We start from the raw sequence: 12,700 nt of genomic DNA on the forward strand, positions 1-12,700 counted from the left end.
TTATACCACATCTTCTTTATCCATTCATCTATCCATGGACATTTAGGTTGCTTCCATGTTTTGGCTATTGTATATAGTGCTGCTGTGAACATTGAGGTACATGTATCTTTTCAAAATAAAGTTTTCTCTGGATACATGACCAGGAGTGGGATTCTGGATCATATGGCAACTCTATTTTTATTTTTTTAAGGAAGCTGTATACTGTTCTCCATAGTGGCTGCAGCAATTTACATTCCCACCAACAGTGTAGGAGGGTTCCCTTTTCTCCGCACCCTTTCCAGCATTTATTATTTGTAGACTTTTTAATGATGGCCATTCCAATCGGTGTGAGGTGATACCTCAGTGTAGTTTTAATTTGCATTTCTCTGATAATTAGTGATGTTGAGCATCCTTTCATGTGCCTATTGGCTGTCTGTATGTCTTCTCTGGAGAAATGTTTTTTAGGTGTCTGCCCATCTTTTGATTGGGTTGTTTTTTTTGTTTTGTTTTTGAGTTGTATGAGCCGCTTGTATATTTTAGAAATTAAGCCCTTGTCGGTTGCATCATTTGCAAATATTTTATCCCAGTCTGTAGGTTGTCTTTTTGTTTTGTTTATGGTTTGCTGTGCAAAAGTTCTTAAGTGTGATTAGGTACCATTTGTTTATATTTGCTTTTCGTTCTATTGTCTTGGGAGACTGACCTAAGAAAACATTGCTACGATTTATGTCAGAGAATATTTTGCCTATGTTCTTTTCCAAGAGTTTTATGGTGTCCTGTCTTATATTTAAGTCTTTAAGCCATTTTGAGTTTATTTTTGTGTATGCTGTGAGGGAGTGTTCTAACTTCATTGATTTCTATGTGCCATGGTCAACTGTTACAAGTAAAATGTATCCTCTTTCTTTTAAATATCAAAACATTATGGTAGAACTCAAAACTCTGTTTTCTTTGGTCTGTTTACCTTCCTCATTGAGTCAATGAGGTAATGCATGGAAGTAACAAGTCTCACGTAAGATCTCCAAATTTCATTCTACTACATAGTTATTGCCCCCAGATGGTTCCCTTTCTGTTTGATCAGTTCTCAGGTTAGCGCTGTGACTAGATGTTTCTGTATTTGCCAATGTGGTGCTGATGGGAAGGGTTTGAGACAGTCAATTCCAGGATATAGGTTATGTAGGAAATAAAAACAGATTCCCCAACAGGTGAAAACCCAACCACAATTATACTCTATGTAAAATGGTATCATACATATAGAGCTTCTTCTTTTATCTTGGTTTATTGTCATATTCCTTGTTAAGAAAGGGACTAAGAGTTTTCCAGAAACTCTTTGAGAGAGAAGCAGAAGAGACTGAAGCGAGGCATATGCCCTGTATGAAGAGCCTTTCTGGTGAGAGGTCTCCAAATTTTATGACTCATTGGCTAGGCCCTAGGTAGTACAGGCTAACTGGCTTGTAGCAAAATGGTAATAGAATGATTAGTTGCCTCCCATGTCCTTTTATATACCTGGTGGTTTCTGGTGTACTTTCAGAGTCGTTTCCACTGTGTCAGAGAACTCATGAAGCCCAAACCAGGAAAGACACACATGTAGACATTTCCAAACTAACCACAAGGTCAAAGAAATTTCAAAGGAGTTCATTGCATGCTTTTAAGAAGAAAAAAACCATTTATTTTCAGAAGTGTGCTGGTAGCTAGTGGGTCCATGATTTGATTTTGCTTTGATTAAAGTGGAGAGAGCAACTGTCTCTTCGTGTAGATTTCCCAAAAATCAATGTACAATAAGAACCACTGTTTCCTAAGTTATCATTAATAGTAAATATAATTCAATGTAATATTCAGTTATTTCCATTGACAGATGATCGTGATTGATTAGGAATAACAGAGTTTTCCTAAAGGCTATTTGAACGTCTCTAATGTAGTAGTATTATAGTCAAATTGCTTAAAGTTTTTATTTTTAAAAGCTTATTATAAAAATATTAAATGAATAAAAATCAGATTTTAGCTGTGTAAAAACTTCATCCTAAAATGTCAACCTCTATCTCCCAAGAGACTCACAGCATTATTATCTCTTCTTGCTTGCACTGAGGGCAGTTTAAGATGGTCTAGTTTCAGAAATAATGTATAGGAGGAGATTGTGGGAGCTTAGATAGAGATTGTTGATTTATTTTCGTCATTGAGCAGGGGTAATAACATTTTTCCAAAAGTATTTAAGCTGGAACCCAACAAGACTAAGCGGATATGTATGCCAGTGTGGAGAACCCAGAGCAAGGATCATACACTCAAAGCCTAGAGTAGCCCTGCAGATCATTTAAAAACATGAACAGGGCCACATGTAAAATAACAATTTTAATTTAATTTTATTCTGTGCAAGCTAGTTCATTATTGTCTGGAAAACTGAAAGTGTCTAAATATTTAGATAAATAATAATTACTTTTATTTATATTTAAAAGGCTCCAGGTTTTTAAACTATATCTCATTTCATTCTTTCAATCTCCCTTCCCCCCAAAAAGGAAAGATTTTTTACAAAGAAATGGGCAAAGTAACTTGCCCAATTTCGGTTAGCAAAGGCTTTTTTACTGTAATGTGTCTTTTATGCTAGCCATGGCAGCTGACTCCAGGCGTAAAGAAAAACGATAAATAGATGAAATGCTGCCTATGCTGAAAGGAAAAGGAAACGTATTCATCTGAGAAACAGCTTTAGATCTAGAAGTACATCTTCTTGAGTAACTTATACATAGGCTATAATTATTTGGTAATTAATGCTCCCAAATTAATCCCTTTCCTAAAGAACCTCTAGTGGTTCTTATGCTCCAGTTGACATGGAAAGCTAGATCTTAGGAGGATTTCCCTCTAAACTCAGGGAATGTTCATCCATGCAAGTTTCCAAGGGCCTACAAATAAAATCTTGTCAGGTCTGAAAGTAATCAGGTCCAGCCAATCAGAAATCAAGCTGTGGGGCAGAAAATCAGAATTTAAATAAAAGTTGCAATTAGAACCCCCAGAACGGGCGTGACACTCAGTTTGAGTTCTTAACGCTCAGAGACAGTACGGAAATTACCTCCACAGTAGAAATAAGAACGGCTGGTGAAGATTTTTGCCTCCTGATAGAATATTGAAAATTATCTTCATCAGTGGGTTAATTGGCTTAATCTTCCTTCAGATGGTAACTTTCAAATGCTTGGTCTTAATTAGCATGGGTAAAGGAGAAATGTAGGTGATTCACACTTTTCAGTTTTCTTCTTCTCTAGAGATTTCCCTTCCCTTCCCTTAAGAACATGGAATGGCTGAGGGCTACATTGATTAAAATAAATTATGCCGGTATTTTACACCAGCAAAAAATGTAGATGGAATTGACTCATGCCTGGTCCGTTGAAAAAATACAACCCGCAAATATCATAAAAGAGAAAGTCAGTATGAGGTATTTAAGAACCTTGTATTTAGTATGTTAAAAATTTTAAAACTGTAATTTTAAAATATTGTGTTAGATAAGGTATGATATTCAATTGAGAAAGTTAAAAAAAATTAGAGGCACTTGTGTATTTAATAAAGTCTGTGTGAGGGAAAACCCATACTAAAAAGGAGGACAGAGGAATAAAATGAGAAATATATGGATTGTTATTCTTTGATTATCTTCTGTGGTTCCCATTTTCCTCACACCTGATCCCCACAACTTCACGTTTAGCTCTAACAAAGAGATACTCAATACCAAATATTGTTTTTAGAATCTGAGAATAGTTTTTATCTTCATTGACTATCCCACATTATATAACTGGCTTTCCTTTTTTCATATTAATCACTATTTTATTCTAAACAACATTATTTAGTAATTTCTGATTTATAACAATCTCTGAGATTATGGAATTTGTACTAGAAGAACACAAAAGAACAGTTCGAGTTATTTGGCACAAATATATTGTATAATACTATCTGAATTTAGAAAATAAAACAGTAGCCACATTGTACTGTGAACCTTACATAACAATTTCTGTAAGTTATCTAACAAACGTAAGGCTTTCTCATTTCATTAATGTCAGATTCACCTATGAAAACTAATCAGGATGATAATAAAGCTGAGAATTCATTTCAGAATATTTAAAACAAAAATGATTTTAAAATTTGATTAATACAGTAGGTACTTTTTCTTCTGTTAGTACCTATATAAATAATTAAAATAAAACTTTTTATTTTCTTTCCATATATCCTAAAATTTGACACAAAAGCAAGCAATTATAAATTTTTATAATGTTAATATAATTTTAATGAAATTCATGTTTATAATAAAATTCACATACTTATAATGGAGTTGCAAAATTTTTTAGTGATATGGGAAGTATATATCATTACATGAAAAAGCAAGTTACAAAAAACGATGTATACAAGGGGTACTAAAAATTAAGTTTATTTAAATAAACAGATATGTGTATATAAAAAAGGCAGAAAAATAGAGAGAAAAACCGAGGTCAGTTGTCTGAGAGAGAGAAAGACAAGGAAAGATATATGTCATACTCATATTAGCAGTGTTTACCTGTGGGTCTGGAGATTACAGATATATTTTGTGTTTTTCTTTGTGATTTTCTGTATTTTACAAATTTTGTAGAACTAATGTGTTTCTCTTTTAATCAGATAAAATGTTATAAAAATAGTCCCTTTCCTTTCCTTTTCATGGAGAAATAGGACCAAGATGGTTTATGACCTGTAAGAATTTCAGTTCTAGAAATACTGCTGCATCCTTGCAGGTAGGCATGCAGAGCGCTCAACATGGAGATCACATTTTACCTTTCTATCTAATAGCATCTCCCGTTTCCAGATTGCTCCCCAAATAAAAACAAGCATTGAGCTTCCAATCAGTGATGATAATTTAATTTCCCTCTCAGCTGTAAGTACCAGAAAACAGTCAGGCAATCAGTGAAAAAAAAACATGTTCTCCTGGTTTATTTTTACATTAAGTAGTTAACATTTTCCTCTCTAACTCACATGAGGTCTAAAAAGTATAGGCTCAGTGGACCTAATTGTGTAGGACTTCTTAGAAACAGAAGGGTTAGGTGGGGGTAGAATGGAGGAATGAGATCCTTAAATAAAACTTGGAAATGACTCTGAGTTCTTCTAAGGGTTCTTCATAATACAGAAGCTTCTGGACTGACTTGTGCCAGGAAAAACTGTCAGTGACTTGAAAATGGGCAAAAGAGATTACTGCGTGTCTTTGAGTGGAGTATTGGGCATTGTTTAGCAGACCTTCCTGGTCTGGGATTATGAGATCCTACAGGGGTATGCAACCTTTGGTGGTCTGTGTCTACGTCACTGTACACCTCTATTGGAATAGAGGTTAAGTTGCAGTGATTTTTGTTCATAATGAAGTAAATGAATTTTCTTCCAGTAGATATACAATTAATTTCCATCCTGTAGAAAAGACCCTAAATGTTACATTTTATTACCCAATGGATTAGTAACTAGTTTTGCCATGTCAACATTTCTGACTGGACGTGTGTGTGTGTGTGTGTGTGTGCGTGCGTGCGTGTGTGTGTGTGTTGCTGTTATTCAAGTTCTCCTTTGAACCAGTTTTAGTAATTTTACTGGCTCCCTCATTAATTGATTAAATACCTTTTTGACTCGTTAATTTTATATTTGCATAAAAGTCATGTATTATATTTTTTGAAAAATCAGGTCTTAGTACTTGGACTATATTATTTGCGGGTTATAGCAAACAGATCAGAGCAAGACGTGGTCCATTTAGGAATCTCAAAAATGTTTGATTTGGATCTCACTTTTAAATACATTTTTACATATTTTTTCAAATGATAATGAAAGACAGACTAAAATGTGTTAAATACCAAGTACCGTCGCCCCCCACCCCGCACTGGATGTCACTGACATAGTAACTGTGGGTTTTCACTGAATGACTCCATAATATGTAAAAATTGTGGATCTGTGCTCATAAAATAAATCTATTCAAATCAAAACTGCTTTTATTTTCATACTGGAGTTATACGTAAGAGATCATTAAGAATATACAAGATTCTACCCTAAAAAAAAAACTAATCTAAATAATACCCACTTTTAATCACTGCAGAATGTAACTAGAGTAGGTTTTATCAATTTCAGTACTATTGACATTTTTGGTCTTCCAGATTGATTTTTTTTTTGCTGTTGGTGTGCAGGAAGGCTGTCCTGTACATTATAGGATGTTTAACAGCATTTCTTGGTTCTACCCACTGGATGCCAGTAGCACTCCCTTCCCAGACATTGCCCCCTGAGGGACAAAATTGCCCTCATTTGAGAACCACTGAACTAAAGGACTGAAGAAGAAAAAGGAGGAGAAAGAGGAGGGGAAGGTGGAGAAAGAGGAGAAGGAGAAGGAGAGGAGCCAGGAACATTTGTAGGAGGCAGATTGACCTAATAGGCACTAGACCATGTGTCAAGAGTGAGTGTTCTAAGCGCTGCCCTGTTAGGAATCAGCACAGAGAATATGGTCACATCATTTAATTTCCTTGGTTCTCAGCTTCTTCATTTGTGAAATAACAATGTTGGACTTCTTGATCTCCAGCCTCACTTTTAGCACTATTACCTTTCTCTGTTACGAGCACCAAAGAAATTGAACCAAGAAGTTCCCTGTCACACCTTGAAATTTTGCTTGTATACTCTGTCAACCAGTGGACTAATGGCCTATTCAGAGTTGCCTATTTTCTATATTAATTGATGAAAATACCTAGGAACACTAATTTAGCAATTATTTTAAACCAGTAAGAATTACTTCTTATTTGAGGCCTGTGTGAGGCCTCAGGATGAATAACCTCTAAAATTTAGTTGTATGTTATTTGAAAGAAAATAATTCTATTAATTCTCCTGCGGTCAAGTTCAACAGAGAAATATTTTTGAAGTTACTTTTTTACTATCCACATCCATGGCTCTTTAAATTCAGTGATATTGTCAAAAACTTACACTGACCTAAATTTATAGTTCTCATTGAAACATTAGCAGAAGCAATACTGATTGGAAGGAAAGGTTTAGAAATGTAGCATCTAGAATATTTTCTTGTTTGGTACCTGCTTGCTTAAGCCTTTATAAATCACTCAGTAATTCAGTAGCATTGGGTCCTTTTATTGAACATGGAACAACATGACAAATATTAAGAAACGTGGCAAGCCTGTTGTCCTCTGTCATCCAACAGGCTGTTTCTCAAGACTGAGTCCTTTGATCCTAACCATTTGTCTGACAGTGAAGAGACCAAATGTGACAGCTTGGTTGAGGTTCCTGCCCCGAAATTGCTTTAACTCAACAGAGCATATCTTTTATTAGAAACAATAGTATATTGCACACAACCACTATGATAGCTGAAGCAGAGATTTGAAGAGGAACTGCAAACACTAAATCATTTTGAGGAGGTGACATACCCTGATCAAGAAAGTCTCCCTTCATAATCTGCAAGGATTCCTGGGTTGAGGATTCTGAGGCTGTTAAACTTAGATACTTAACGTGGAAAGGCAAGGATTTTGTTTGCATCCCCACCCTCTCCTCCCCCTCCTTCTCTTTCTTCTTCTAATAAGTGTGACAAAGGATAATGTCTAAATTCCTCTCCCACTAATAGTTTTTTAAACATCAGCATCACTTCCATGTCAGTAGACAGAGCTTTTGGCCATTCCCAGACTAAAGTTTTCGTAAGATAGTGGAGTTATTTGTATGCCCTGAAGAACATGGGTCTATTTTGGATTCTTGGCATCTTTTGAGACCTTAAATGCAGAAAGGATGAGTGTGAAACTATGTAGAGGAAAAGTAAATCTGCCCTAACTAACTGGATCCCACAGAAGAATGCTCATGATTAGTTGAGCAACTGATCTCACATCCAGCTCACCTTCACATTCCGAATTTCCCAGATAGATTATATTCAGCTTGTCCAAGGTAATGGTGGAATAAAGCTTTAACTTTTGCTTAAAAGGTATCTATGATAAATATACTAATAGTTGATGAATAGTATAAATTCTTCAAGAAGTTACTCCACTGGCTTCTCAATCTCTGTATCGTTTAAGACAAAGACAAATCATGTGACACATATTGCTAATCGTAAAATGTGATCAGACTGAAGAGATGGGTAAGGAAAGCCTTCTAACATCCGAGTTTCCACTGAGATGGCATAGCATATTCTAAAACCAGTGGTGGCAGACAATTCAAAATTTTCTGTACTCAGAGTTGATCTTCCAAGCATTCATTGTTGTACTCCTCATCTATTCATTCATTTGTTCAAATGTGATTTGTTAATAGTGTGTACTAGATGGTATTTGTGTAGAGTTTTAAAGCTTACAATGTGTATTTCTTCCATATTTTCTCACTTACGCAACAACACTGAACAGAAATGTTCTAGTGGTACAATTGTAGTAACACCTAGAAACTATCCTCATAAAAATGTGTCAACAATCTCCATTATTCACACAAATTGTAAAGTCCTGACATTTGTAGATGTCTTGATTTCATTGGTAACTTCAAGGGTATCTTTTTCAATCAATGTAGAATCCTTTTTTTCCAAGGTTGAAGGATATAGTATCAATATTTAAAATAAATGTGTTTCCATAGACTTGCAACCAACAATCAGGAAACAAAATTCAGAATAAGAATTTTATACTATTTAAAATAGTGTAAAAATGTATGAATTGCTGAGGGGTAAATCTGACAAAATATGTGAGAAACCATGACATTGAATGCTGTAAAATATTGCTGAGAGAAACTAATGAAAATCTAAAGGAATGGAGATATGTACTTTGCTTATGAGTCAGAAGACTCATTATAATCAAGGTTGCTTCTCCCCAGATTGATCTATAGATTGTATGCAATCTAATCAAAATGTCAGCAGGCTTGTGTGGAGATTGACAACCGATTCTAAACTTCATATGGAAATGCAAAGGGCCTAGAATAGCCAAAAAATTTTAAAGAAGAACAAGTTAGGGGACTAAAACTACCTGGTTTCAAGAATCAGTGATCAAAATGGTATAGAATTGTCTTCAACCCAGATAAATCAGTGGAAAGAATAGAATTCAGAAATAAACCCACATATAGATAAACCACTGACTTTTGACAAAGGTACAAAGGCAATACAGTAGAAAGTGCTTTTAACAAATGATACTGAAACAGTTGGGTATCTATGTGCAAAAAATTGAGCTTGAAATCTAATGGACATCACCAGTGAGGATGTTATAGTCTACAAATGGTATTTCTCTCTTCTTTCTTTGATACCTGATATAGGTCACGAGTATAGGCTCTTGTGAAGGCTTTTATTTGTTATCCTCCCGTCTTATTGTGATGATTCATTCATTCAACAAAGAGATTGGCGCTACAGTGATGAACAAGATAAGCATGATCCCTATCCTGATGGATCTTTGAAGATAGTAAGTGGTGGAGACACAGTAAATGAATCATCACAACACTAGTTATATAAAAATCCTAATATGTTTGATTGCAAATTCCAAGTTGTTGTAAGAGCATGTGACTTGAGATTAACCTAGTAGAAAGAGTTGGGGGAGCAGTTAGGAAAGGTTTCTAAGAAAAAGAGATGTTGAGGTTGAGACCTGAATGGTTCTTAGCCATTACTTTTTGTCTTAGCCAGGCAAAGAGTGTGCAAAACATCATAACTGGAACCCTTGATTTGATGAAACCAAAGGAACGACCCAAGTCCTAAACTGTAAGCTTCTAACCTTGGACTCATTAAAGGACATTATTTTTTATTGTTCATAGCAGCACCTGTGGCTATCTACTAGGCGCAAATTCAGACAAAGTCAGGTTTTAAAGGATCCTTCCCCTCGTCAGATTCATCAAGGATTTGGTTGATAAATACTTCGGCTATGGTTTTACATTTGTGCCTTATCACAATATAGTTATAATTTCTAGTCAATCTTTTTTTATCTTTCCATTTTAGTTTTGAGATAATTCTACCAGGGTTTTGAACAAAGAGGATACTTCGTTTAATTCAATACCTGGGCCCTCATTCCATTTTTTTTTTCACTTGAGAAATTAAATACATTTCCACTGTTTAGTGATTGGACGTGGATGGGTGATCACTGAATTTTTCTTTGAGTTCCTGGTTTCTTAGAGAATAGTTTGGACAACCGATTGAGATATTCATTGAAAAGAGCAGAAACTCACTGAAAAAGCTCAAATGAGAAGAACAAAGAAACAGTTAAAAAATAGATGCAGTCCTCAGAAAAGCTCAAAATGCTCTAAATTTTGGAAAAGTGTCCCTCTGCAGTGAAAGAAAGCTCTCACTAAAGTGTTGATTCTTATGAGCTTTGAGTTTCAAATGTTAAGGTGGTGATGTTCTTCAGAAATACGGCATTGGTAGTTCCAAAGTTCATCAGTTTGTCTCGGGTGAAACAAAATTCTGAGACACCTCATTAGGTAAAACATACCTTCGTGTCTGACACTTAGGAGCATTACGTGATTCTCTTGTGAGACATTCATTTTTGCTTGTTTAGTATAGAATGAAACTCTCTCAGGATAAGAATTGCTGAGAGTAATAAGAATATAATAAAATATTTCAATCTGTCTTCAAAATGATTAGCTTGGGAACAGGGTCTGCCCAAATTCTATAGTAGGAAACATTTTAATTCATGTGTGTATATTTTATTGTGCTGGCATCTGGGCATTTATATTTAGCTGTAATTAACATAATGTAAAGTACATAGGTCTTGAATGTTCAGTGAGTTCTGACAATTGTATACACCCATACAATGATCACCTCAAACAAGACAGAATATTTCCCAGAAACTTACCTAATGCCCCTTTCCAGGCAATTTCCCTTGCAACTATTTTATCCAATTTTTATCACAATGGATTAGTTTTACTTGTTTTTAGATTTCACATAAATGGATCACACAATATGTGTTCTTTAGGTTCTGGCTTCTTTTGCTTAACAGAATGTTTTTGATACTTTTTGCATATTTTTGCATATATAATTAGTTCATTCATCCTTTATTGCTGAGTGCTTATATATTGTATAGATATACCACAATGTATTCCACTTTTCCACTCTTATGAATAATGCTGCTAAGAAGATTCAGATGTAAGTCTTTGTGAACATAGGTTTTTACTTCTTTTGTATGAATACTAATGGATAGAATTACTTGGTCATTGTGGCCATGGGGTAAGACTATTTATGAGAAAAAGCCAAATACTGTGTCAGTGAGGTTGTATCGTTTTACATCCCTACCATTAATGTTTGAAGGTTCCTTTTGTTCCATTTTGTTAACAGGTGGTTTTGTCAGTCCTTTTAATTTTAGCATTTCTAGTGGATATGAAGTGCTAGCTCATTGTGGAGTTTTTCATATACCTATTGTCCCTTAATATTTATATTTTAATGAGGTATAGAAGTTTTTTTTTTTACTATTTGTCTTTAGGATATTTTTCTTTTATTGTTGATCTTTAGGAGTTCTTTATATATCTGGATACAATTCCTTTGTCAAATCTAGGTACTATGAATATATATATGTTCACATATATTTTATATGTATATGAATTCACATATACATGTACATATACTCACACATATATACATATATGAATTCACGTGTATGTGCATATATATATTATATCTGGATATAGAAAGAACTCCTAAACATCAACAATGAATGAAGAATAGCCTAATAAACAAAAAAATGTTAACAGATAACTCATAAAAGAAAATATATTGAGGCATATATGTACATGTATAATGTACTGTGAATATATATATTTACAAGAATTGTCAAATATTTAACAGAATTATGTGGGGTGTGTGTGTGTATATATAATATGTAGCTTGTTTACTCATTTTTCTTAAGCTTTCTCTTTTTTGATTAATAACCTTTATTTTTTTACAGCAGTTTTAATTTACAGAAGAATTGAGTACAAAGAACAAAGAGTTCCCATATAACCCCTCAGCCTCTCAAATACAGTTTCCTCTTTTATTACTATCTTGGATTAGTGTGGTACAATTGTTACAATTGCTGACCCGATATTGATACATCATTGTAAACCAAAGTGTAGTAGTCTGCATCAGAGCTCATTCACTCTTTGTGTTGTACACTCTTTGGGTTTTGACAAATGAGTAATTACCTGTATCCATCATTGCAGTATAGAGAATACTTTCACTGCCTTAAAAATCCTCTGTGCTCCATCTACAGTAGTACTCCTTATCCATAGGGGGTATGTTCCAAGACCCCTAGTGGAGGCCTTAAACTGTGGCTAGTACCAAACCCCATATATATGTATACTATAATTTTAATGTACATAAATACCTATGATAAAGTTTAATTTATAAATTAAGCAATCCACTACTGGGCATATACCCTGAGAAAACCGTAATTCAAAAAGAGTCATGTACCACAACGTTCATTGCGGCACTATTCACAATAGCCAGGACATGGAAGCAACCTAAGTGTCCATCGACAGATGAATGGATAAAGAAGATGTGGCACATATATACAATGGAATATTACTCAGCCATAAAAAGAAACGAAATTGAGTTATTTGTAGTGAGGTGGATGGACCTAGAGTCTGTCATACAGAGTGAAGTAAGTCAGAAAGAGAAAAACAAATACCGTATGCTAACACATATATACAGAATCTAAAAAAAGAAAAAAATGGTTCTGAAGAACCTAGGGGCAGGACAGTAATAAAGACGGAGAGGTAGAGAATGGACTTGAGGACACGGGGAGGGGGAAGGGTAAGCTGGGACGAAGTGAGAAAGTGGAAAAAAAGATTAGGCACA

General features: G+C 34.7%; 1 long non-coding RNA gene across 1 annotated transcript in view; it reads left to right on the forward strand.

Annotated features, from left to right (window-relative positions):
* LOC137233134 (uncharacterized) overlaps positions 1–12,700 on the forward strand; it is a 515,352-nt gene that overhangs the window by 64,928 nt on the left and 437,724 nt on the right. The gene's annotated exons all lie outside the window — the stretch shown is intronic.

The sequence above is a fragment of the Pseudorca crassidens genome, chromosome 10 (assembly GCF_039906515.1).
Source record: "Pseudorca crassidens isolate mPseCra1 chromosome 10, mPseCra1.hap1, whole genome shotgun sequence".
Lineage (NCBI taxonomy): Eukaryota > Metazoa > Chordata > Mammalia > Artiodactyla > Delphinidae > Pseudorca > Pseudorca crassidens.